General features: G+C 45.0%; 1 protein-coding gene across 4 annotated transcripts in view; it reads left to right on the plus strand.

Annotated features, from left to right (window-relative positions):
- Positions 1 to 19,110: 19,110 nt before the first annotated feature.
- The window catches only part of MAPRE2 (microtubule associated protein RP/EB family member 2), a 163,971-nt gene continuing 159,520 nt past the window's right edge, over positions 19,111 to 23,561 (plus strand). The window contains exon 1 of one of the 4 annotated variants that reach the window (XM_073212764.1): positions 19,111 to 19,205. The gene's annotated coding sequence lies outside the window, so the exon portion shown is untranslated. The remainder of the gene's footprint in view (positions 19,206 to 23,561) is intronic. The other 3 variants (XM_073212765.1, XM_073212767.1, XM_073212768.1) reach the window with 3 other exon arrangements.

Raw genomic sequence — 23,561 nt, forward strand, 5'->3', positions numbered from 1 at the left:
CTCATATGCATTTCTCTAAAGAGCCCCAAACTGCTTTCAAACAATGAGCCTATGTGTGAAAAAAAACATTTAGGCAATTTTAAACTGTCCTAAAGCAAAAAAAAAAAAAAAGTACTCTAGCTGCAGGTAAGTACTCTATAGATGGTGTTAAAAGTCAGTTAAAAGCCTATTCTTCTACTTAACACTATCTTTAATGATGACCTCAACTCCTGCTTGAATTGGGCCTTATTCAGCTCTGCCTGTCTCCATCCTCCCCTCCAGTTTTCTTTATCTGATTACTCCCTTATCTCCTTTCCTCCAGTCTAAGATGAAGAGGCATCCAACCTCTTATATTTGTTTCCAGATAGAAGGTTAATATACAAAAGTCAGTGGCTTTCCTATATGCCAGCCATGAGCAAGGGGAATTTGAAATAAAAAATATATTTCCATTTCCATTAGCACCCCAAAAATGAAAATATTTAGGTATAAATCTAATAAAATATGCATAAGATCTGAGGAAAACTAAAATTCTGAAGAAGAAAATCAAAGAACTAAATAAATGGAGAGAGATTTCCTGTTCATAGACAGAAAGGTTAACTACTGTCAAGATGTCAGTTCTTCTCAACTTCATCTATAGAATCAAAGCAACCTCAATCAAAATCTCAGCAAGTTTTTGTGGATATCAACAAACTGAGTCTAAAGTTTAGGTGGAGAGGCAGAAGACTCAGCACAGCCAACACAATATGGGAGAACAAAGCTGGATGGTCCTCACTGCCCAACCTTTAGACTTGCTACAAAGCTGCAGAAATCAAGACAGCGTGGAACAGATAAACACATCGACAGAACAGAACTGAGAGCCCAGACATCGAACCACATAAAGAGAGTCAACCCATCTTTGACACAGGATGATGAATAAGCTGTGGTCCATTCAGAAAGTGGACTATTATTCAGTGCTAAAAAGAAATGTGCTATTAAGCAATGAAAATACGTTAAGGAAAATTAAATACATATCAGTAAGTGAAAGAAACCAGTCTAAAGGCTACATACTGTCTGATTCCAATTAGGTGACATTCTAGGAAAAATAAGCCTCTGGAGACAGTAAGATCAGTGTGTGCCAGGGGTTGGGGGAGGGAGAGGGGAAAGCAGGCAGAGCTCAGATTCTTAGAGTAAGCTCTCTCCTGCGGTTTCATTTCATTTACTAGAAGTATTGGTGCATTTTAAACAGCAAAGAGCAGCATTCAACCTGCTCTGGGATGGCAGCCATACTGGCTTTTACCTCCCAGATCAGTATAATTTAATACTAAAGAGCATAATTGTTTAGAGCCTCTTCATCTGCAAGTAAATGCCTTGGGAACTTTTACTCAACTTCTGAAACATTTCAAGTCTACAAACCAGAACAGAAAAAAATATAGATTCAAATAACCCTACATGTTAGACATGTTAACTTTTTATCATGTTTGCTTCATCTGCATCTGTCCATTTACCGACTGTGCCGTTTCCCATCTGCCCTTCTTTCCACAGAGGCAGACCACCCCTGTAAAGCCTATGCTCTACATTCCCACGAATGAGAAGACGGTGGAAGAGGAGGAACAGGTGGGAAAACAGGAGGTGGAGCAAAAGGTGAAGGGCCAGGGCGTGGTAGCATTTTCCAGATTTTGTACAATGAGCATATATTAGTTTTGTAATCAGAAAAAGTCATTTTTAAAACAAGTTACAGTATTTTCTTCTTATTTTAAGGAGTGCAGATGGAAAATATTCCCGCAAATCTTGTTTTTTGTCACATTTTGGGAAGTAGGTGCAGGCAGGCCTGTGGAAGCTGCCTAGTAAGACGCGTGCAGAGCTGGGACAGCTCCATCCTGCCTGCCAGGAGTCCACCCCTCTGGCAGGTGCTGGCTCAGGTAGATATGTCCTCTCCTCTCAGAACAGCCAGGCGAATGAATTCCTGGTCTCACTGCTCTTAGGAGGCACACTGTTACATCGACACTGCGTTGCTAAAATGCACCACGGGGCTCGCTTCCTTCAAGAAAGTAGGCATTGGCAAACCTAGTGAGAGCAGTTTTTAAAAACTGGCGGGCAGGTTACCTCTAACAATGGTCTAAACGGGGCAAACGGACAGTCACAGGCAACAAAACGGACCTTCATCCAAACTTCAGGCCTTATCAAAAACAAGTAGACCATAAATCTAAATATAAAATGTAAAACGATAAAACTTGTAGATAAGAACATGGGAAACAACTTCATGGCTTGCAGGTAGGTGAAGAGTTCTTACACATGACGCCAAATACAAGATCCTTAAGACTAAAACGTCAATAAATTGGACCGCATCAAAATGAAAAACTTTTGCTCTGAGCAAAGCCCTGTTACGAGGATGAAAAAACAAGCCACGGACTGAACTGGGAGAAACACTTGCAAATCATAAACCTGACAAGACTTGTACCTAAAATGTACGAAGTCCCCGCACTCTCCGCGAATAAACAATCCGATCACAAAACCGGCCAGAGCCTTGACAGGCATTTCACCTGCAGCAGATGGAAGCGCGCATGACGTCCCCGCAGGGCCGGCGGGCGGTACCGCAGCTGCGGCCGCGCGAGCCTGTCGTGAGTCGAACCGTTTCGGGACAGACAGGTGTCTACAACGCGTGCGGAGCCGGCGCTGAGGGTGGGGTTCGGGGAAACGGGGCCAGGGCGCGAGCCCGTGAGCGGCGGCCCCGCCGGAAACCGCGCCTGGTCCCCCGCAGGGCGGGGCGCGCTCGGGCCCGGGGGCGCGCACGGCGAGGGTGCGGATCTTTGGAACCAGCGGGCCTTGGTTTTCTCACCCGGAAACCGGGAACGCGTAGCATCCGTTTTGAGGCATCATTCGAGAGTTAAATGGAAGACGTCGCACATGTGATGTTATAAATGACGATCCATTTTTAACTTTCTAAGTTATTTTTATTGTAATTCATGTAGATTTTGCCTCGAAGCAGCAATTCTCTAAGTGTCCGCTCCTCCTCCCCATTTTCACTACATCTCGATCCCTGTCCCACCTGACTTCACTTTTTTAATGGTTTTTAATTTTGTATTCTAAAATCATTTCTTTGGTCCCTCAAGGAGTCGCTCTTACCGATAAAGCACGCCTTTTCCCCAAACTGCAGACCCTTAGGAACCGTTAAGCAAGACTTAAATTGTTAGATTGATTCAAACTCTTCATCAAGAAAATTTTCACATTTTTCCTACCGTAATGACTAGGGAACATACAGAAGTGTGGCGTGTATTCACATTTTGACAGTCATTTTTATCAGAACACTGAGAGCACATATGCTTAAACATTTATCACTGGACTATACTAAAATTGGTAGTAGACAGAAGAAATGAGAAGGACTCATCTCAGTTCCTGAAGTGCAGAATGATGTGGGTCTGACCTTTAATTAGTATAAACGGGAAGTCTGACACATATGCCTTATACTGTAAAACTCCTGCTGAGTGCCTATCAAATCAACATTAAAGCCCAAGTACACAAGATGCTTGGGTCACACATATTTAAGCCTTTTGACCTTTGACCTGGGGAGGCCATTGCTACCTTCTCCAAGAAGCCTCTCCTCACCAGCCCCTGGTCCTTGCTGAGCAGGTGTCACCTTCTCACTCACCACGCCTGCATTCCCACGTTGCCTTACCACCATTCATCTACCTCTTAGAAGAATGTGCCTATAGCCCCAGGGCCAGGAGCAGTGTGTATGTGTAACAGCCCACAAATGTGTCCTGAATGAGGTAATGAATGGACTGCATCCCCGCAGGTACGGAGGTTGCTCTAGTTCTTCACAGGAAAGGTGAGTGCCTTGTGTATTCTCATCCCAGATATATTTGTAATGTAATCAGGTCTCCTACAAGTTGTGTTTCTCTCTAGATCTTGTCTCCTACACTTCTATTCCCCAGTCCTGGAAGAAAGCCCTCTAAGATCTGATTCCAGAGTTTGGTCCACCAAACCTTCACGAACTCTGCCCACTGCCTGGCCTTGCTGTGTCTCCCCTGTGACTGACGGAGCTCCTCCCCACCTGAATCCAGCCCACCCATTTCCCAGGGCTGAGCCCTGCTCTCATTCACCCCTACCTTGCTTCAAGCAAGATCCTCAGAACAGCTCTGGATCTGAGCTCTCTCTCTATTTCATCTTTCTACTTTGAAAGCTGAGTTTCAGCTCCATGTTCTTTCCAAGCAAATATTCCTACATTCAGAACCTGTTGTGATCCCACTTAGAGATGGCATTTCCTTTGAGTATAGGATCACTTTCTCTGTTCCCAGGGTAATTGCTAGACTGCCTTCCTATAATATGGGCTGGGGTCCCTCACTCCCACAGTGTATCAAGGGGGACCAAATGGCCTGGCCGCCTGCTCAGGCCAAATCCTTGCACTTGATGGTGGAGGTCGACCAGGGCATCCATTTAGTCCAGTGTGTACCAGCTGGCGGAAAATGCACATTAATGATGTGTGAAACTGAAGAATACTGGAGACCACCCATCTCCACCCTCTACACACATCAGCTGATCTGAAGATCAAAAGAGGTCCTAGGGTTTGATTCCAAGTGAATATTAGAATACGGTGGTACAGTTTTTCACTCCGATCAATTTACTCTAATTCGAGTAACAGACTCATCAATGTAATAGTTTCGCGCTCTGCTGACTGGCCCATTTACACCTGACAGTAGAGCATAAACACAAATTATGGTCTGGGTTTTGGTTTTGCCTTTAAAAAATTCCGTACCCACAGAGGTCATTGAAAGAAATGCCAGCCTTCCCTCAGGTTCAGGCTGTGGCTTGTTAACTGCCCTTTAGAAGGCATATTAAGTGTGGCTCCTTTGCTCTCTGCTTTCTGAGCTGTTCTGTGGGGGGCGACGGGGTGAGCCTGAGGCCTTGGGTCCTGCTCTGGAGTGGGCTGGGGGCTGTGCTGACGGTGCGGAGAAGTGTCTGCAGGTTTGAAGTGCCCATCCACCCACCACCGTGACCCGGCAGCCGGGGGTCCTCCCCCCCGCGGTTTTCCCCACCTGAGAAAGCACGTGCTCACCTGCAGCGGTGCAGCTGGGCCACGATGGCTGGCCGGCCTCCGGGAGCCCACGGGTCTCACAGACTCCACCCACCTCCGGGGGCTGGTCTGCGCCGCAGTAGAGTCAGTGCTGCTCCGTGTTTGGGCGGACCTCCTGCCCACCCACAGCCCCTTGGAGATGCTGCATGAGGGTATCTTCTTGCCAAGTGGGAGGCACTGCCTGCCTAAGAGGACTACGCTTGGGTCGTAGCAGGCTTCTAGAAGCTTCCAGCAGCCTTCCTGTCTTGGAGCAACCCTTGGAAACTTCTGAGGAGTTTCCATTCACTTTTCTAGCCGCTCTCTAGCAGCCAGTGAAGTCGTGTTCAGCAGCCACTTTGTTGGTGGAGTCGCTAATACCTCTTTTGACGTCAGACTGCCCTTCTTTCCTGCAAGGTCCGCGCGGTCCGCATCGTATTGTAACTAACGAGATACCGTGTTCTCTCCCCGCAGCTCACAAGCAGCCTGCAGGCAGCCGCTGTGGGAGCTGCAGGCAGCCGCTGCGGGAGCCGCAGGCCCGTGGTGTTCGGCAGACGGGGGCACACAGTGCGTGCCTGACCACAGAGTGGATTTCAGTGAACAGGAGGCAGAATGCTCTACTGTGAGAGCAAATTGCCACGTGATTTTGGAAACCAAAACTGCCTTTACTTCTACGCACACAAAGTTATTTCTATTGCTGCTATTTCATCAGAATACCCTACCACAATTAATTATGTGTTCTTACTATATCTTCAAATGCATATGTAAATAGGAAGTGGCTCAGACAAAATTTTGTTTAAAGAAGGTTTATTGATGACTGATTCTCTTCATATTAGACTTTGGTGTTTGAGGAGTTTTGGAGAACCAGAGGTGTCAAAGTGGCCATCATTCTGACAGGAGAGCAGCTGGTTCATGCATCAGCGGTGATGATTTCCTTGAATCTCTACCAGATGTGTTCCTTTAAAAAAGACAATTTAGTCATGCTAAATATTGAAATAAAATGTTTCTGTTTCCACTGCTACTGTCTCATGGCACCAGGAGAGTCCGGACCCTCAATGCTAGCTCTTTTTTCTAAAATAGGTACACTGAGCTCACAGTGCTAATTCCTCTCCAAACAAATCCCTATCTACACATGACTCATATTCTCTCCTTCCTCTAGTGGCCCAAGAAACCTGTTTATTCTATTCCTCCACATTTACATCTGGGAGTCTTATTAGCACAGTAAAAATAATTAATTTAGTTGAAATAGCTCAACTTAGCAAATGTGTCTTCTCCCACAAATTCACACTTACTATCCAGCTCTCTGAAAATGCCTCGTGGTTCTTTAAAAGGTTTTAGCAATTTGGAAATTTTAACTTGTTAAAAAAATCTTTTAAAATTCTCATTTTATTTAAATACCTAATGTCAAGTACGAGCAAACCCCTTAAGAAGTGGGACACAAGGGTGTAAGAGTGCTCCCCTCACACTTCCTTGACCTGTCTCTGTGCTACACGCGGCCAGACTTCAACTCCCTGCACCTGCGGGGTGGGGGTGGGGGGAGGGGGTTTGTGGCCACTTTGCTGCAGGTCAAAAATGCAGCAGAAGCCATCTGCCAGCCGGAGAAGAGTTAGTAAACTTTGCAGAAGGTCAGAAGTGCCAGGGAACTAGCATTCTGCAGCAGAAGCGGTACACCGAAGGGAGAGGAGTTAGTAAATAAATATCCCAGGTCCCTTACTCGGGTGGGGGCAGAAAACACTGAAGCGTGTGCTCTGCACAGGCTCTCAACGATGCCCTGCCGAGATAAGTTTCGCTCTGCCTCAGGAGCTTTCTGCGCTCCAGTCTTTCTCTCAGCTGTACTTCTGTGGAAGCATGAGAGCCCGCTGCCGCCGGGGAATGGAGCCCTAACAGCCCAGGTGTCTGTGGAAGCCCACTTCCCAAGACTCTCACCTGCAGTGGCCTGGGTGGCAGGTGGGAGGGCGGGGTGTATTTGCAGCACCGCCCCCACCGCGGAGAGCTGGGGGCGATGGTGACTAACAGCCATCAACGTCTTGTTTAAGTGTGACTGAAGCTCCCAACGAAGAGACGGGTGGGCAGACTCACGTTGCAGCGAACGTGGCCCCTGCATCCTTAGCCTGAGCACCTCCTCAGACCTCTGAGGCCGCTCTGCCCTTCTGTGCAGTAGACTGAGAGTCAGGAGCATGGAGGACCCCCAGGAATAGCATTCAGCCAACTATCTGCAGGAACTGGTGTTACGTGCCGGCTCCCTGCCTCTGGGAGGGGTGACTGATTCACACCCTCGCTGGCTTCCAGAGTTTCCTCGTGGGCATGCAGCCCCAAGGGCCCAGTGACAGCCAGCTTGGTTCCACTCCTTACTGGTGGCGTCCTCTCATCTCACTTCCTAGTATGTGCTTTACAACCTACTTAAACTCCAGTTCTTGTCTCCAGGCCTGCTTCGGGGGACACAGAAACTAGTATCCATGTCAACTTGACTTCAGTGTTGCAGATAGAGAACCAGACAAAGCCATGAGGAATATGCTGAATCCAATCAGATATCATTTAAATATTTACAAGCATTTGGGCTTTTTCAAGTAAGAAAAACATGAAACAAATCCAGCAGAGAATCAAGGAATAAAGAGAATAGCTGCATCCTATCAACTGGTAAAGCAATTATGAGGAGGAAAAACTGGATTTTATATAAATGGAATCTTGGAACTTGAGCAGGCTTCCAGCTGGCTCTTGCAAGTGCCCGACCTATAGCCACACACACAGCTTCGCTGACGACATTCTCTGCACCTCTGCCGCCCACAGCCGAAGGTAAGCAAGGAACCTTGTATCTCTGAATAATGTCTTTGGTCTATCTCTGTTATCCTCATTAACTCAACTTTCACAATCATATGAGGTAAAAGATCAATTTCGTTTCTTTATTAAAGTATTTTTTACTAATTGTATTGATATACAATCTTATGAACGTCTCATATGAACAACATTGTGGCTTCAACATTCACCCATATTATCAAGTCTCCCCACCACCTCACTGCAGTCACTGTCCATCAGCGTAGTAAGATGCTTGTCTTCTCTGAGCTACACTGTCTTCCCCATGCCCCACACACACCACGTGTGCCAATCATAAAGCCCCTCAATCCCCTTCTCCCTCCCTCCCCACCCCTCCCCTTTGGTAACGGCTACTCCCTTCTTGGAGTCTGTGAGTCTGCTGCTGTTTTCTTCCTTCAGTTTTGCTTCATTGTTATACTCCACAAATAAGGAAAATCATTTGGTGCTTGTCTTTGTCCCCTGCCCGCCTGGCTAATTTCACTGAGCATAATGTCCTCCAGCTCCATCCATGTTGTTGCAAATGGTAGGATCTGTTTCTTTCTTATGGCTGAATGGTATTCCATTGTGTATATGTACCACTTCTTCTTTATCCATCCATCTATTTATGGACACTTAGGTTGCTTCCATTTCTTGACTATTGTAAATAGTGCTGCAATAAACATAGGGGTCTTTTGAATATGTCTTTTTGAATCTGAGAAGTTGTTTTCATTGGGTAAATTCCTAGGAGTGGAATTCCTGGGTCAAATGATGTTTCTATTTTTAGTTTTTTGAGGAACCTTCATATTGCTTTCCACAATGGTTGAACTCGTTTACTTTCCCACCAGCAGTGTAGGAGGGTTCCCCTTTCTCCACATCCTCTCCAGCATTTGTTGCTGTTTGTCTTTTGGATGGTAGCCATCCTGACTGGTGTGAGGTGATACCGCACGTGGTTTTACATTGCATTTCCCTGATGATTGGCAATGTGAAGCATAAAAGATCAATTTCTTAAATAAAACTGCCTGATGTTTGGGCTTTGGGGTGTATATGGGAATTTTTTGGTCTGTTTTCTTGTTTTACTTTAATGACTTACCTAAAAGATGTTTTAATTTTATTAAATGGGATTTTCCAGTGAATTTCCTAGAAGGTCATGGGGCATTGCCCAGGGTAACTAAAATAAGGCACTGTAGTGCCCTATTTTTCTAGGTAGTTCTGGATAGTAATAATTGTATTTACTTTATATAAATGGGCTTTTCAAATGAAATAACTAAATGCTTAAACTTAAAAAATGTTGGTTACACTTCACTGCCATAGATCAGTGAGAAGGCGAGGCTGAAAGGCCCACACACCCCAGCTGACCCTGTGCTGCTCTGACAGCCCTTGGAAGCAGCAGCCCGGTGAGTCCTCACGTGCCGCAGTCAGACCCAAGCCCGCATCCCGCTGCTGCGGGCCTCAACTGGAGATCCATCACTTAGGCTTAGGAGTTTCTCCCTCAGGCTTTCAAGTTTCCAAGCCACACCCTACCCCTTAGGTCTCAGCAGACAGGCCCACCCACCCGAGGAAACAGAGGCCAATCCTGCTCTTCCTCACGGCAGTCCAACTGACCTGTCCTGAGCACCAAATGGGTTCCAGGCAGTGTGCTAGAACGAACACCCCCGAAAGACAAGTCCCTGCCTTCCAGAAATGCATAGACTGGTGATGATGATGTGGGAAAAAATAATTAAAACAAAACATAGTTTTGTTGAATGATATGGGACCATAATTCACAACACAAGCAGAGCCTTCATAATAGCAAGTGAAACCAAAAGATGTAGTTACCTGGCACTTTTCCCTGAATTCATTCTAACTACTTCCTACAATCTAATCATTAGAATAAATTGTCCATTGTCTTTAACTTCTGCCTGATCCAGCTTTGAAGAATGCAAATGTAATATACATTCCAAACCACTTTAAAATTCAAATTAATCTAATAAATTATAATAGTGTTTAAGACCTGAGTTCCTGGGATAGTTCATTGTTGAACTATTTATGGTGCAGTATGACTTAGCACAAAATAAATAGGCCTCAGTGCAGCAATGACCAATTTTAATGATTGGAATACATATGTGAACAGAAAGATGGTCATGAATCAATGACCATAATCTCCTCTCAGACTGTGTTCTGTCTTTCCTAATGACCCAGATCGTGACTTCACACAGTAGAACTTCATTCCTCAGCTCTGTCTAGTCTGCCGCAGAACCCCCTCTACCATCCGCTCTGTGACGGCAGGCAGTCCTGACAGCTAAAAGGGTGCTGATAACCTCCTGACTCAGAAATACTATGGGAATCAAATCACATAATCTAAAAATGTTTTGGAAGTTTTAAAAATACTATATATAGGAAATATATGATGTTATTATTATTATTATTAATGTAATATGTAATACCTGTGCAAGAGCCTGAAATAGCATGATTGGGAGAATTCATTTTGAAGCCATTTGAAGCTAAAGGTAACACAGAAGTGTAGAGTCCAGGTAACAGAAAATAGACACTGGATACTCATCTACTGTTGGCCATTTTAGGCAGAGATACAGAGTCTTTGAAAGGAAAATATTTACTCCCATTTCAACATGGAAAAGTAAGTGTTATACATCAGTCTAGTTTATATCAGTCTTAAATAATACAGCAAAGCCAAATCGTAGATTATAGATTTCTTCTTGGGCCATTCCAGAATTAGGGGCATCCATGTCACCACATGGACTCCAGAGCATTTGCCATATCCTTCCAAGTGTCCTGGGCACCTATGTTCCATTTGTTTTAAAAATAACTTCTACCAAGCCTACAGCATCATATTTTTTTTCATTAAGTCTAAAATATTATTCAATATGAGATAGAACATTATTTTTATATACACTACAAAAGAAACACCTCTGATATGCCTTGATTCACCCCAGTTTTAGAGATATTAAATGCAGAAACAGTTTGTCTTAGAATCAGTGAATATAGTAATTGTTTTCTTGTTAAAAAAGGGATCCATATATGTTGAAAACCTAGAAAAGACTGTATTCCCAAAAACATGGTTGCAAGTAACAGAAAAGCTAGATTAAGTAACAAGAGTTTGCATAACTGAAAATCCAGGACAGAGGGCAGAGTTGGTTTAATTCAGGATCCGAAGGCTACCTCAAGAGCAGTTTCTCTGTGTTCTGCCTTCCATGGTGCCAGCCTTCCTGAGACAACGTCAATTCCAGGTTTCCCATCTGTACCCCCATCTACACAGCAGGTAGGCTTTCTGTCCTTGCACTCCCAGCAAGAATTCCCAAGTTCACCTGTACTGCTAAGATCATGTGGGTCATGTCCCTTCACCTAGCTGTGAGCTGCTGGGCAAACGGAAATGGTTGTGAAAGAGGCTGGGCTGCGTGGAGAAGGGGTGATCCCTACCCCGCAAGTCTGCCATCACCAGGGAAGGTGAAGAGATGAGGGCACCACTTCAAAGCCATCTTGGTTGATTTTATGTGTCAGTGTTTCTAGGCTAGATGCCCACTTGTTTGGCCAAATAGTAGTCTAAATGTTGCCCTGAGGGTATTTTTTAAAGGTGATTAAAGTAGATTACGTCCATGATGCGGGTGGGCTTCACCCAGTGAGTTGAAGGCTTTAAGAGAAATGGCTGAGGTTTCCCATAGAAGGAATCCTCCTCAAGACTGCCGCATCGACCCTCACCTGAGCCTCCAGCCTCGTGTGGCTTGCCCTCTAGATCTCAGATTTACCAGTCCCCAAATCATCCTGCCATCGAGGGAGCCAATTCCTTAAAATCCCTCTTTCTCTCTGTGTCTGTCTGTCTGTCTGCCTCTATATCAAATTGAGAAGTACAGATAAGAATAGAAATTATCTGTACTCCAGGAACACCACTATTTTAAAAAGTTTCTCTAACTTTACTTTTCTATGCATATGGAAACATTTTACTCAAATGATATCATACTGGATATACAATATTCAAAACTTTTGAATCTTGCTTTTGTCCCTTAATATGTTAAAGTGTTCATTATCCCATGCCCTTACATATTTTTAATGTGATTTTTTGGCAGTTACCAAATAATCCATCCCATAACTGAATGACAATCTGTTTTACTATTTCAGTATATCTGGGCCTTTGGTTTCTTTAAATACACAGCACTCTCTCTTGCTGTGTATTTAGCCAGCTAGGTGCCGCCTCTGGAACCTAAAGTCTCTAGAGGTCAGTATCAAAATGCATGGCATTTGGCAGATGTACATGTATCTGCAGACTCAGCAGGTCATACACATTAAATATGTAGTTTCCTGTGTGTCAACAAATAGTGTTGCATGGGTCCCACTGGGTGCTGGAGCTCATTATGAATACAGAGCTTGCTGCCAATTCAGTGTTAGCCAGAGTGAATCTGACCTGGTGTCAAACAGCATCACAGTTCTGGAGCTAACCACAAATATCTGAACCCATCACAGAAAGGTCTTCGTGGCGGTGCTGTGGACTCCTGGTCGCTGCTCCTATGTCATTGTCAGTATTAAAACCCTGCATTTGCTTTCAACTAATATAGTAATGTCAGGAACTTGTCCAAAATTTGATTAATCTACAAGATCCGCATAAGAGTGAGACACAACAAAGAAGATAACAGGAGGGAAAGGGATCGTGAACAGGCCTGTGTGGAGTCTCAGCATGAGCATGCTCTGCATTCTGTGTTCACTCATTTACATTCTTAATCATGAGGTAAGGCTAAATGTGCGCTCATGAGTAGTGAACAGAGTAGATGTTCTTGGGGAATAAAGAAAACACACGGTAGCCTGGCAAAATACACTGATGTTTCTCCAAAGCGCAGGTGACTTGGGGGTCGCAGGGTCTGATTCTCCCGCCTTTGCAGAATTCGCCCTCCATTCATTATCCTCACATACAGAGGGCCTGGTCCAAGTCCCCAGAGCCAACGTACAGCTCCTGGCAGCTGGATTTCTCCCAGACAGTTAAATGGCATTTTTTCCAATTAATCTTCTCAGACTTTAGACAGGGGAAGACATTTTGTGAAATGATGGTAGTAATGGCAAGAGTTAATTTGTGGATGTGGTTAAATGCATTTGTAGTCATGCCTTGGAATGTAACATGATTGCTCTTCACTGGTACAGATAGCCATTGTCTTAAAGAAAGTAATTTCTAGGTTTCCTGTTCTATTATTTTAATATACTTTCTGTATTTCCTTCTTATGTACTTATTTGCCATAGTTTAGAGATAACTGTTAATTATGAATGTTGGCTTTTATTTTTCTAACTAAACTTAACCTTCCTACCTAAATACTGCTGGGAGACTCATTCGTATAAGATGTGTCTGTGGTCCTCAGTAAACCCATAGTAAACGATGGCCGAGAGGACTTCTCGATGCAGGACTAAACTTGTTGTGTGTGTGAAAGTAACTATCTCACAATAAACTTACATTAAAGTGAGTTTTGGAAAAATAAATGGAATTGCTAAATTACAGAGAAATATAATATGGTAAAGATTTAGAATTAAAAAATAGGAAGATAATTCAAATTGAGACATGAGTCTATCTGTTCCTTTATATATTCATTCAATCATTCAAAAATGCTTTTATCATTCATCATGTTCCAGACACACTTCTACACACTGGAGCTACAGTAAACAAACCAGACAAATATCCTTGCCCTCATGGGCTCACATGCTAGTGGGAAGTCACAGGTCCCACAACTAAAATAAACTCCAGCTTAAAAAAGAAGAGTGTCCAAGCACTCAAAATGCTAAATAATAAAATGCCACAAAACTATGATGTAAGAAATTTCAAAATGTAAATCACTATTGTTTGGCATTATTTAATCACAAAATCTTATTTATGAGATAAATGGTTAGAAATAGAACTGTATGAAACCTGAAAATTAAGCTAGTACATTATGTGCTGATTCTTAGTAAGTATAAGGTAAGGAATTGGGAAAAATGGCATGGAAAACATTCTCATAACTCAGCAGGAACACTTGGCTTTGGCAGGTCGGTAAATACTCAACATGGGTGGGGGCGGGGTGGAGGGCATCGCGCCAAAGCTTTGTGATGCTCCTGATTCCTGAAGAATGGACATGTGTATAGCAGAATCGTAAAACATTTTGATTTCTACAGTTTCTGCAAACCCCCAACACACACAATTTCCACAGTATAATAAATCAAAATAAATGGCTGTCTTGAAACCGCAAGTTTTTAGATGTGAAAAGGCAGAATGTAGTATGAGGGAGAGTAACTATCTTACAATAAACCACAGTCTAGATGACACTTAAGAAGTAACAAAAGAGTAAACATGGAAAACCAACCAAGGACAACAGACTTCTACAGAAGCCAAGTAGGATGCAAAGCTAACTTACATGTCCAGTTAATCAATCTAAGATTGTTGAGTGATTATTTCATTATAAATAATTACAAGTGTTAAGCTGTTGTGTTAATTTGTCTTCAGATATTTTTTTCAGAGCAGCAGTTGTAGAAAGGGCTGCAAATTGAGAAATTAAAGATACTAAGAAATAAGTATTTCCAAGTTCTCCTAAGCTTCAGAATCATATTTAAACACCCACTAGTCATCTCCTGAGAATCCCTTGGGCATTGATGACTTCTGGTATTCTAAACTGAACTTTCAATCTTGCTCAATATCCCACTTCTTCATCTCCATCCACTCTGACTAGCAAGCTGGAATCTCTTTCTCTCTCTCTTTTACACACACACACACACACACACACTCCTACTGAAGACCACATGCTTTGGTGATCTCTCCCGCCCACTACTGCGTCCTCATCAGCTCTCCTCAGGACGATACTGCCCCTCCCTGTGATCCTCCAGACTCTGGCCTCCCAACCTCCAGCCTATACTGTCTCTGAAACATCTTTCTAAAAGCAGCCCTGTTCCTAAAAACACCTTTGCTCTAATGTTAGTTTTGGCTTGCTTCTGCTGAAACACTCCTGCAAGTAAAACATTTCTTATCTCACATGCACAAATTCATTTGTAAATAAAATCAATACACATCTACGGCATTCATATGTTATTCATATACGAAAATGTAACAAAGAAATTGAAATTTTAAGAGTGAGGTAAAGATGAAATACACACAAACCCACTTAACCAAGGACACATATACTGCTAGTAAATTGCGAAAGGAAGTTAGAGATCTCCCTCAGTCCTGTGGGTATAGACCCTCCGCTCAGAATTCCTGCACATGGGGAGTCCCTCTGTCTGACATGCAGACTCAGCAACGGCACCAGAGTCAACCCCTCTGTCCGCAAGTTCCTCCTCCTAGTCCAGACCCCCAGGTTACCGCTGCTCCCACACTCCAGGTGTCATCTCACCTGCCCTGATGTGTCCTCACCCCACTTTGCAGAAACGGCTGAACACACCAGGCCTTCCCAATCCGCCCCAGCCACCTCACCATTCCACACACCCTGTCCTTCAGCCATACTGAGCTCTTCTGCAGCCCCAAATCCCTGCTCATATTTGCTTTCTCATTCCCTCACTGGAATACTTGGCCCATACACTCTGCCTCATCCCGAACTATCTCACGTGATACACTCTTCCCACCCTTTAAGACCCAACAAAAACGTGAACACTTCTCTCATATTCTTCTCGGCTGTCCGGTGTTCTCTCAGCATTTCATTCATGCCTTTTACTAGCCCTCAAGCAGCAATGTGCACACATCCGCCTCTCCCTCTACTCAAAGCCCCTTGAGACAGAAGTCCCCGCAGGTCACAACACCACCTGACATATGCCTGGGAGGAGGCAGCACAAAACTGCTGAGCAAATGACAGCTTGGCAAAATTGAAACAATATTAAAATCAGAAGAGCGAAAAATGAGCCGATCTCTGTTTAAGAGTCAAAGACCATTAGAAAGAAGATTCTGAGGAGACACAAGAATCAATTACCTATTATTCTCATGCTGGTTGACCAACTCGTGGGTAAGACATAGGGGCACTGCAAAGAAAATGCAACTGGTAGGGTAATGCTAATAAATCAAGAATAACTCACCCTCTGCTGTAACTATATTGTTTTCAGTTTAGTATTACCACCTCCCCCATGTGAAATGGATCCCGGGGCAGACATTACTCAACTCATCAGAATTTCTGCCTTCCCATCTACTTCTGAGCACACACCTGCCAAATGACCACGTGGCTTCTTTTGGCCAGCATATGTGAGAAGTGATGAGTGTCACTTCTGGGCGACAGCATTTCAGGATTGGTGCAGTTTTCCACACTCCCTTCCCATACCAGGGTGCTTGTGGAGAAGTCTCAGGAGTGGAGCTGGCTAGAATGATGAGTTGCCGTGATAGCTGCCTGGAGATTTTCCATGAGCAAAAATTAACTTTTGTTATATTAAACCACTGATATTTTGGTGTTGTTTCAGCAGCATGAACTAGACCCTTGACCTATGAAGACTCTTATAGCTCATAAATTTCACACTGATCATTTATGTAGCAGCCTGCAGCTGCCTATGTGGCTGTTGTACCTAAGCCATGTGTACACATGAGTCAGCCCCATCACTGAAGGCAGCCTCACAGAAATAGCTGGGATGATCACACCATGTGCCCGACACCCTTGCCAGGCTCCTAGATCAGCTCTGAAAGCATCTCAATGCAAATCACCATCTTGGCTTATTCTCAAGGAGGAAGAGTTTAATTTAGAACACACTGAAATATCTAGGCTAGTGGGAAATTTGGTGGAAATGCCTAGCAAATAATTGGTAATGCAGAAATGGAAACAGGTTAAAGATATGGCTATAGATTCAGAAGTAATTTCCACAAACCTGAAAGAAGATGTAACATGTGAATAAAATTTCCAAGGGAGTTGGCAGAAAGAGAGAAAAATTAAAAGCCAAGAAATGAGTCTTAGAAAACACTCATCTGGGGGACAGAGAGGAGAAACAAGGAAGGAAGATAGAACCGTGATGACAATGCCCATTCATTTTGAGAGCTAAGAATACCGTGTCTTCATTAATAAATTCGTCTGAAATTAAATATCAAGGATTTTAATGAGGATAAAAAAATGTATTACTCCTTAACAATCCATTTACTCTCAGATATTAAAATAGATTGCCCATCTGACAGGCAGCTGGACATTATCTGTGATAAAAAGCAAATGACTTTTTAATTCAATGTCCCACTACCAATTAATCAAGACTTAAAGTTTTGGAAAAGAAACAGAAGAACTTTTAAACATGTATGATTTACTCTGCATCAGTTGTTCATTTATTCAATAACCTCAGTCTGTGCACGAGGCCCATGCCAGGCTGTGGGGTACAGACGTGGCCTCGGGCCGGCTACCACAGCTACTGCATTTCAGCACTGCTCCCGTGTGTTAGGCTTTGTGCTAGCTTTGCTCCTGCAGGAATGCCGCCGAGCTAGGCTGCTAACATTCTGAACCTTGGGTATGTGTGCCAGGCCCAAGGTGCTTTTTATGGGTTTTCCCCTTTCATCTTCAGGGCCAGCCTATGAGGAAGATATTAATATCATTCCTATTTTACAGCTTGGGGGGCTTAAATGCTGAGAATCTTGCCTAAGGTCACAGAGCTATCAGGTGGTACAGTAGGCCTTCAGGTGGGCCAGCTAAGGCCAAAGTGGGCGCTCAAAGCTTTGCTGGGTCCTCAAACCAGCAGCACGAACCTTACTGAGAGTTTGCTAGGAATGCAGAATCTGTCCCAACCCCAGACCCACTTAATTGGAGTTGGGTTTTAACAAGGCCCCCAGATGACTCCTCTGCACTTTAAAGTTTGGGAAGCCTTGTGCTAAGTCACTCCACTGTGCACACTTCAGTTTAGCGGATGCTGGAGGGGCAGAGATGATCTTTCCCGAGTTACATTCAGGGGTGGGCATGGGAGAGGTTGTGTGTGCTTTCCAAGGGCAAAGGGAAGGATTCAGACAACAGGTTCTTGCAGTTTCAAGCACTAGAGATCAGCGAGGGTCGGGACCACTTCCAAGAACAGCAGATACTGAGCTGGGTCTTGAAGCCAGAACATTTTCTCAATTCATTTCATTAAAAATAGGTGCTGCTCCCTATCTACAGTAGCCAAGAAATGGGAGCAACCTAAGTGTCCATCAGTAGATGAATGGATAAAGAAGAAGTGGTACATATACACAATGGAATATTATTCAGCCATAAGAAGAAAACAAATCCTACCATTCACAACAACATGGATAGAGCTAGAGGGTATTATGCTCAGTGAAATAAGCCAGGTGGAGAAAGATAAGTACCAAATGATTTCACTCATGTGTGGAATATAAGAACAAAGGAAAAACTGAAGGAACAAAACAGCAGCAGAAGCACAGAACCCAAGAATGAACTAACAGTTACAAAAGGGAAAGGGACTGGGGAGGTTGGGTGGAAAGGGAGGGAGAAGGGGGGGGAAGAAGAAAGGGGGCCTTACAATTAGCATGTGGGGGGGGGCACGGGGAGGGCTGTGCAACACAAAGAAGACAAGTAGTGGTTTTACAGCATCTTACTATGCTGATGGACAGTGACTAATGGGGTACGTGGGGGGGACTTCGTGAAGGGGGGGAGTCTAGTAAACAATGTTCCTAAAAAAAAAATTCAACTTAAACATTAAATATGTACTATTTCTATAAATGTTAATTATCCTAATGTATTTTGGCCAAACCTATCCACAGCCAAATGTTTAACTTGGAAATGATTCACTTAAAAAACTTCGTGAATATCCACCTTGATTTAATTTTGATAAGGTTATAAAATCATCAGTGATTTCTGCTGATCTATCTGTAAAATGTGTTTGAAAGTATCATAAAAATTACTATTTAAATATGTAATAATGTATAAATTCTGCAAAATAAAAGCTATAAGTTGTAAAAAAAAAAAAAAAATAGGTGCTGCTCCAAATGGCGCCCACATCAATAAGCTGCAGATAGCTTCTCCAGACTGGGTTCCGTGTTCCAAACAGAACTCAAATATCAACCGCACCAAAAGGCAGAGTTGAAACCGCAGTAGAACTTGCTAGTATTGCGTTGTTGACTCCACTGTTCGGTTTAGAATTGCCTTGTTTAGTTATTACTACTCAGAACAAACTGCTTTGGCTCGTGGTCAGTGTGCCCGTAGCTGTGAGGACGAGAGCGGGCAGTGCAGCAGCTCCCCCAGGTCCCCGCGCCCGCCTCCTCCCACGGGGTGGGCCCAGCATCTGCACCCTCTGCGCCCTCGGCTGGGACCCCTCTGCAGCCCGCGGCCCGTTTGCTAGGACCCCTGCACCTCGCGCCCCCTTGGTTGGCACCCCCTGCACCCCGCGCCCCCTCGGCGGGGCCCCCTGCACTCAGCGCCCCAGGAAGGGCGGTGCAGCTGGGCGGCGGGTCACGTGCAGCCGGGGCGGGGCCAGGCGGGCGCGGGGAGGAGAACACAAAGTCCCCGGGCGCCCGCGCAGGGCGGAGGCGGTCGCCGAGCAGGTGAGTGGGGCGCCGGGAAAACGGGGCCACCCGGGCCGCCGTCGGCCGGGGTCCCTGAGCCCCGCCGGAAGCTCTGCGGGGTCTGCACGGTGACGTGCAGAGGGGGTGCTCGGGACTCGGCGCCTGGCCGGCCAAGGGAGTTTGGCAGGTGCGCGGCCGCAGCACCCGGACTCGCGGCTCCTGGCCTGGGAACCGGGGCGCTGCGGGCGGCGGGCAGCCCGACTCCCGCGGAGCCCGTAGCCGGACCATGGGCAGGCGCGCAGGGGTTCCGGCGCTCGGGAGCTCCCGGCTCGGCTTCCGTTGGGGGTGCGGGAGCCCCCGCTGGGCCCGGAGCGCTCGGCGGCGCGACCCCGACGGGCTGGCGCCCGGGTCGGTCGCAGCGCCTCGCCCGCCGGCGCCGCCCTGGTGGCGCGGACCGGAAGTCCCCCAGCCGGCCCCGCAGCCCGCTCTCGCTGGGCCCTCCTCCCCGGGTTGGGCGGCCTCGCCGTCGGGGCGGGCCAGGGCCGCCTGAGTGCCCCCGCGCTGCTCCTTCCCGGAGGACCGAGCGCGGCGGGGCGCCGGAGCGCAGCAGGAGGCTGCCGTTAGACGGCGGGACGGCGTCCACCCGGCAGCCTGGGCCGCCCTCGCCCCTGCTGGAAGCTGCCGGGCCCGGGGTCGGGCCGCCGGGGGCAGCGACGCCACCGGCGCAGGGGCCGAGCTCGGGAAGGGCCTGCTCGTCGAGGCCGCACGGTTCCTGGGACGCCAGCAGCTGATCAGTGTCCGCGGCTCCCCGCGGTCCGGGTCTCCCGGGGCCGAGCCGCGGTCGGGGCCTGGCCACCGCCACCGAGGACCGGGCGCAGTCGCGGGGGCTCAGACAGGGCAGCCGGAGGGGCGGCTCCTGGGCGGGGGTCCGAGCAGACCCGCCTGGAGGAGCCGCTCCCCGCCCGCCGCCTCACCGGGTGCTGGCGCCTGTCGGGAGGGAAACCCAGCCCAAGAGACTGTGTCATTCCCCTGGCGTGAGGCACGCACAAAGTGCTGGCCAAGTGTGAACTGGTTCTTGTTTATGAGTTACGCGAGGTAGAGGGGATGAACTTGCCGCACATGATTCCTCAGTGCAAAGGCAAGTACTGTTTGATTACACACCCAAATGGATTAAAGGATCTGTTTAAACAGAAATGGTCACACCTAACATTTTGCATGAAATTTTATGTTTGCTGTTAATCAAAATGTCTTGCGTTAGAACTTAGTTCTGACTTTCTCCGCCTACTTTCTTAAAATAAGAGAAACTATTCACATATATCATGCTCTGACTTTCAATCAACCTTTGGATTAAGTGAAGCCCGAACAATCTGAGCCATTGTTGGCTTCTTAACCAGATAACCAACGTAAGAAGTTTTAAAGTCTTTACCCCAGTCGTAGAAACCTAAGTCCCCAAGGCATGACCCTAATAAGATAACCTGCATAAAGATGTACAGTTTATTAAAATTATTTTTCTTACTAACTTCAATTTTTATACCTCTCCATTCTTTATTATTCCTCATATAACCATGACTCTGTCTACCATTGCCTAAATGCTTTCCTCCTGTTCTCACTTTGATTTCGGCGGCGACAGCAGTGCCTGGCACATTGCAAGCATTCAGTGTTGTCAGCTGTTGAACTTTGGACGCCTGGTAGCACCTATGTTTCCCACTTGGTATTCTGTTATCTCTTAGTGGCCTTTATCTTAGCTCCTTAGCTGACACAATGAGCACAATGTCTTTTGTGTTGTAGATGGTCCTTGTTGTAGGGAACATTGTCAGAAGATGACCACGTTTGTAAGCAAAGCGTCCTGCTATTTTTGGTTTTATTATCTTCCCAGACAGACATTCTGGATATGTAGGAGCCACAGTTATTAAGTGTTATAAAATAGTAGCTCATCAATTCACTTACATTTTTACAGCTTAGCATCTGAGCATAACTAATAATTGTTATAATATGGCTTTAAATGTTACAACTAACTACATTCTAGTGGGTCAAAGATTCACTTCACAAAAGTTCTCTCTACCTACTGTAATGGAAAACACAAATCCAACTATGAGGGTGGCTAAAGGAATTCATTAAGTTAGGAGGGTTATTTCAGAGTAGGACAAATGGCAGGTTAATAAACAGCTTTTATTGTCATCTGTTTACATTAAAAATAGCACAAGTACGTTTCAAATAGCCAACATATTTAAAAATGGAAAGTTGTATCTATTCTTTGATGGATATCACAAAGAATAAATGTTAATAAGAATCTGCAAAGGTCAAAGTGATGTAGATGAACCCATTCAAATTTCTGTGTAGTTCAGGAAAGTCACCAAGGGTGCACGTCTGACATTACAATCCTTTTTTTGGGAGGCGGTAAAATACTGAGAGGCTGAAATGTAGTCTAGAAAAATGGGACTAATCCAGACTAATCAGAAATTGTTCATCAGAGGATAGTATAAACCTCGTTCTCATATAGAAGTATTCTAAAAGGGGTGAGGTAGAAAGGATGCCGTCTCCATTTTAGAAGCTCTTTTAAGTTTTTGAGAACAGAGAACCACCCAGTCTTGTTTCCTTACATTTATACAGCCCTTTGGCTCACTGACATATCAGGCGTAAACATAGTTGGGTAGATAGTATTCCTGTGTGCCAAGCAGACAAGTCAGTCCAGAATGTAAATAGTCCAAAGCGATGAGAAGCTTCTCACTCAGGTAGTTGTGTGGCACTGCTCTTTCTAAATCAAGTTCTGCCCATAGGTTTGGGCTGGACAAACGTAGTTCTAACTTTCTCCACCTACCTCCTTAAAATAGGAGAAACTATTCACATACATCATGCTCTCACTGACTTTTTTTTTTTTTTTTTTTTGAGAGGGCATCTCTCATATTTATTGATCAAATGGTTGTTAACAACAATAAAATTCAGTATAGGGGGGTCAACGCTCAATGTACAATCATTAATCCATCTCAAGCCTAATTCTCGTCAGTCTCCAATCTTCTGAAGCATAACGAACAAGTTCTTACATGGTGAACGAATTCTTACATAGTGAATAAATTCTTACATGGTGAACAGTACAAGGGCATTCATCACAGAAACTTTCGGTTTTGATCATGCAATATGACCTATAAACAATCAGGTCAAATATGAATATTCGTTTGATTTTTGTACTTGATTTATATGTTGATCCCACATTTCTCCTATTATTATTATTATTTTCATTTTTAATAAAATGCTGAAGTGGTAGGTAGATGCAAGATAAAGGTAGAAAACATAGTTTAGTGCTGTAAGAAGGCAAATGTAGATGATCAGATGATCAGGTGTGTGCCTATGGACTAAGTATTAATCCAGGCTAGACAAGGGCAGCAAGACATCCACGGATGCAGAAGATTTCTCTCAAAGCAGGGGGGGTGAGGTTCTGAGCCTCACCTCTGTTGATCCCCAAATTCTCACCTGATGGCCCCCCTGCGACTGTGCCTGTCTTAGGTTGTTCCTCCCTTGAGGAATCTTACCCGTCTCTGGCTAACCAGTCATCTTCCGGGGCCATACAGGGAAATGTAAAGTTGGTAAGTGAGAGAGAAGCCATATTGTTTGCAAAGGTTAGCTTTTTACTTCTTTGCAGATTTATGCCTTGTGGCTTCTATGCCCAGCACTTGTCTCGAGGTATCTTTACCACCTGGAGGAATTATGATACTCGGTAAATTCGATATGAGGCACGAATTCTATTTAAGGGTTGTAATTAGGAAGGAAGAAGAAAAGCTATAGATGTAGCATATGAAGGAAACATGGGAGGATTGATTATTTCTTTGACATATCTTCTTGTATAGTACCTTAAGTATGTATAGGTTTTAAACTACTAACTAATTTGCACACACATATTAACATAATAGGAATACGGTGACATAAACAAAGCAAATCTATAATTAATTACCATCCATCTCCAGTGAAGCCAAGAAAACCATTTAGGCACCCTAGGCATTTGTGAAAATTTATCTATGATATGATGGATATTGTCCAACTGTACTTGAACCATCAGACAAATTAAAGCAGCCCATTTCTGGGATCTGTTCACATCCCATATGTTCTTTTAACCATAGATAGTCTATAGTCATGAGATTTTGGAGTGCTACAACTTGCACCCCTCCCAACTCCTGGTTGAGTTCCAACAGTACAGATCCGGTCAAATTCGTTGTCTCACTGTATGCACATGCCAGCCTAGACATCTCCCTCCTCATTCCTATGGCAAGTCCAGGAGATGGTGGGCTGGATGCAGCCACAACCACAGCATTGTCCGGATCCCTGTGGAGGCTTTTTGATGATCATCCCCCGGCACAAGTCCTCCAGAGAGTGCTGATGCCGGAAGCTCCTCCTCATATCGTA

This window comes from Manis javanica, chromosome 9 (genome assembly GCF_040802235.1).
Source record: "Manis javanica isolate MJ-LG chromosome 9, MJ_LKY, whole genome shotgun sequence".
Taxonomy (NCBI): Eukaryota; Metazoa; Chordata; class Mammalia; order Pholidota; family Manidae; genus Manis; species Manis javanica.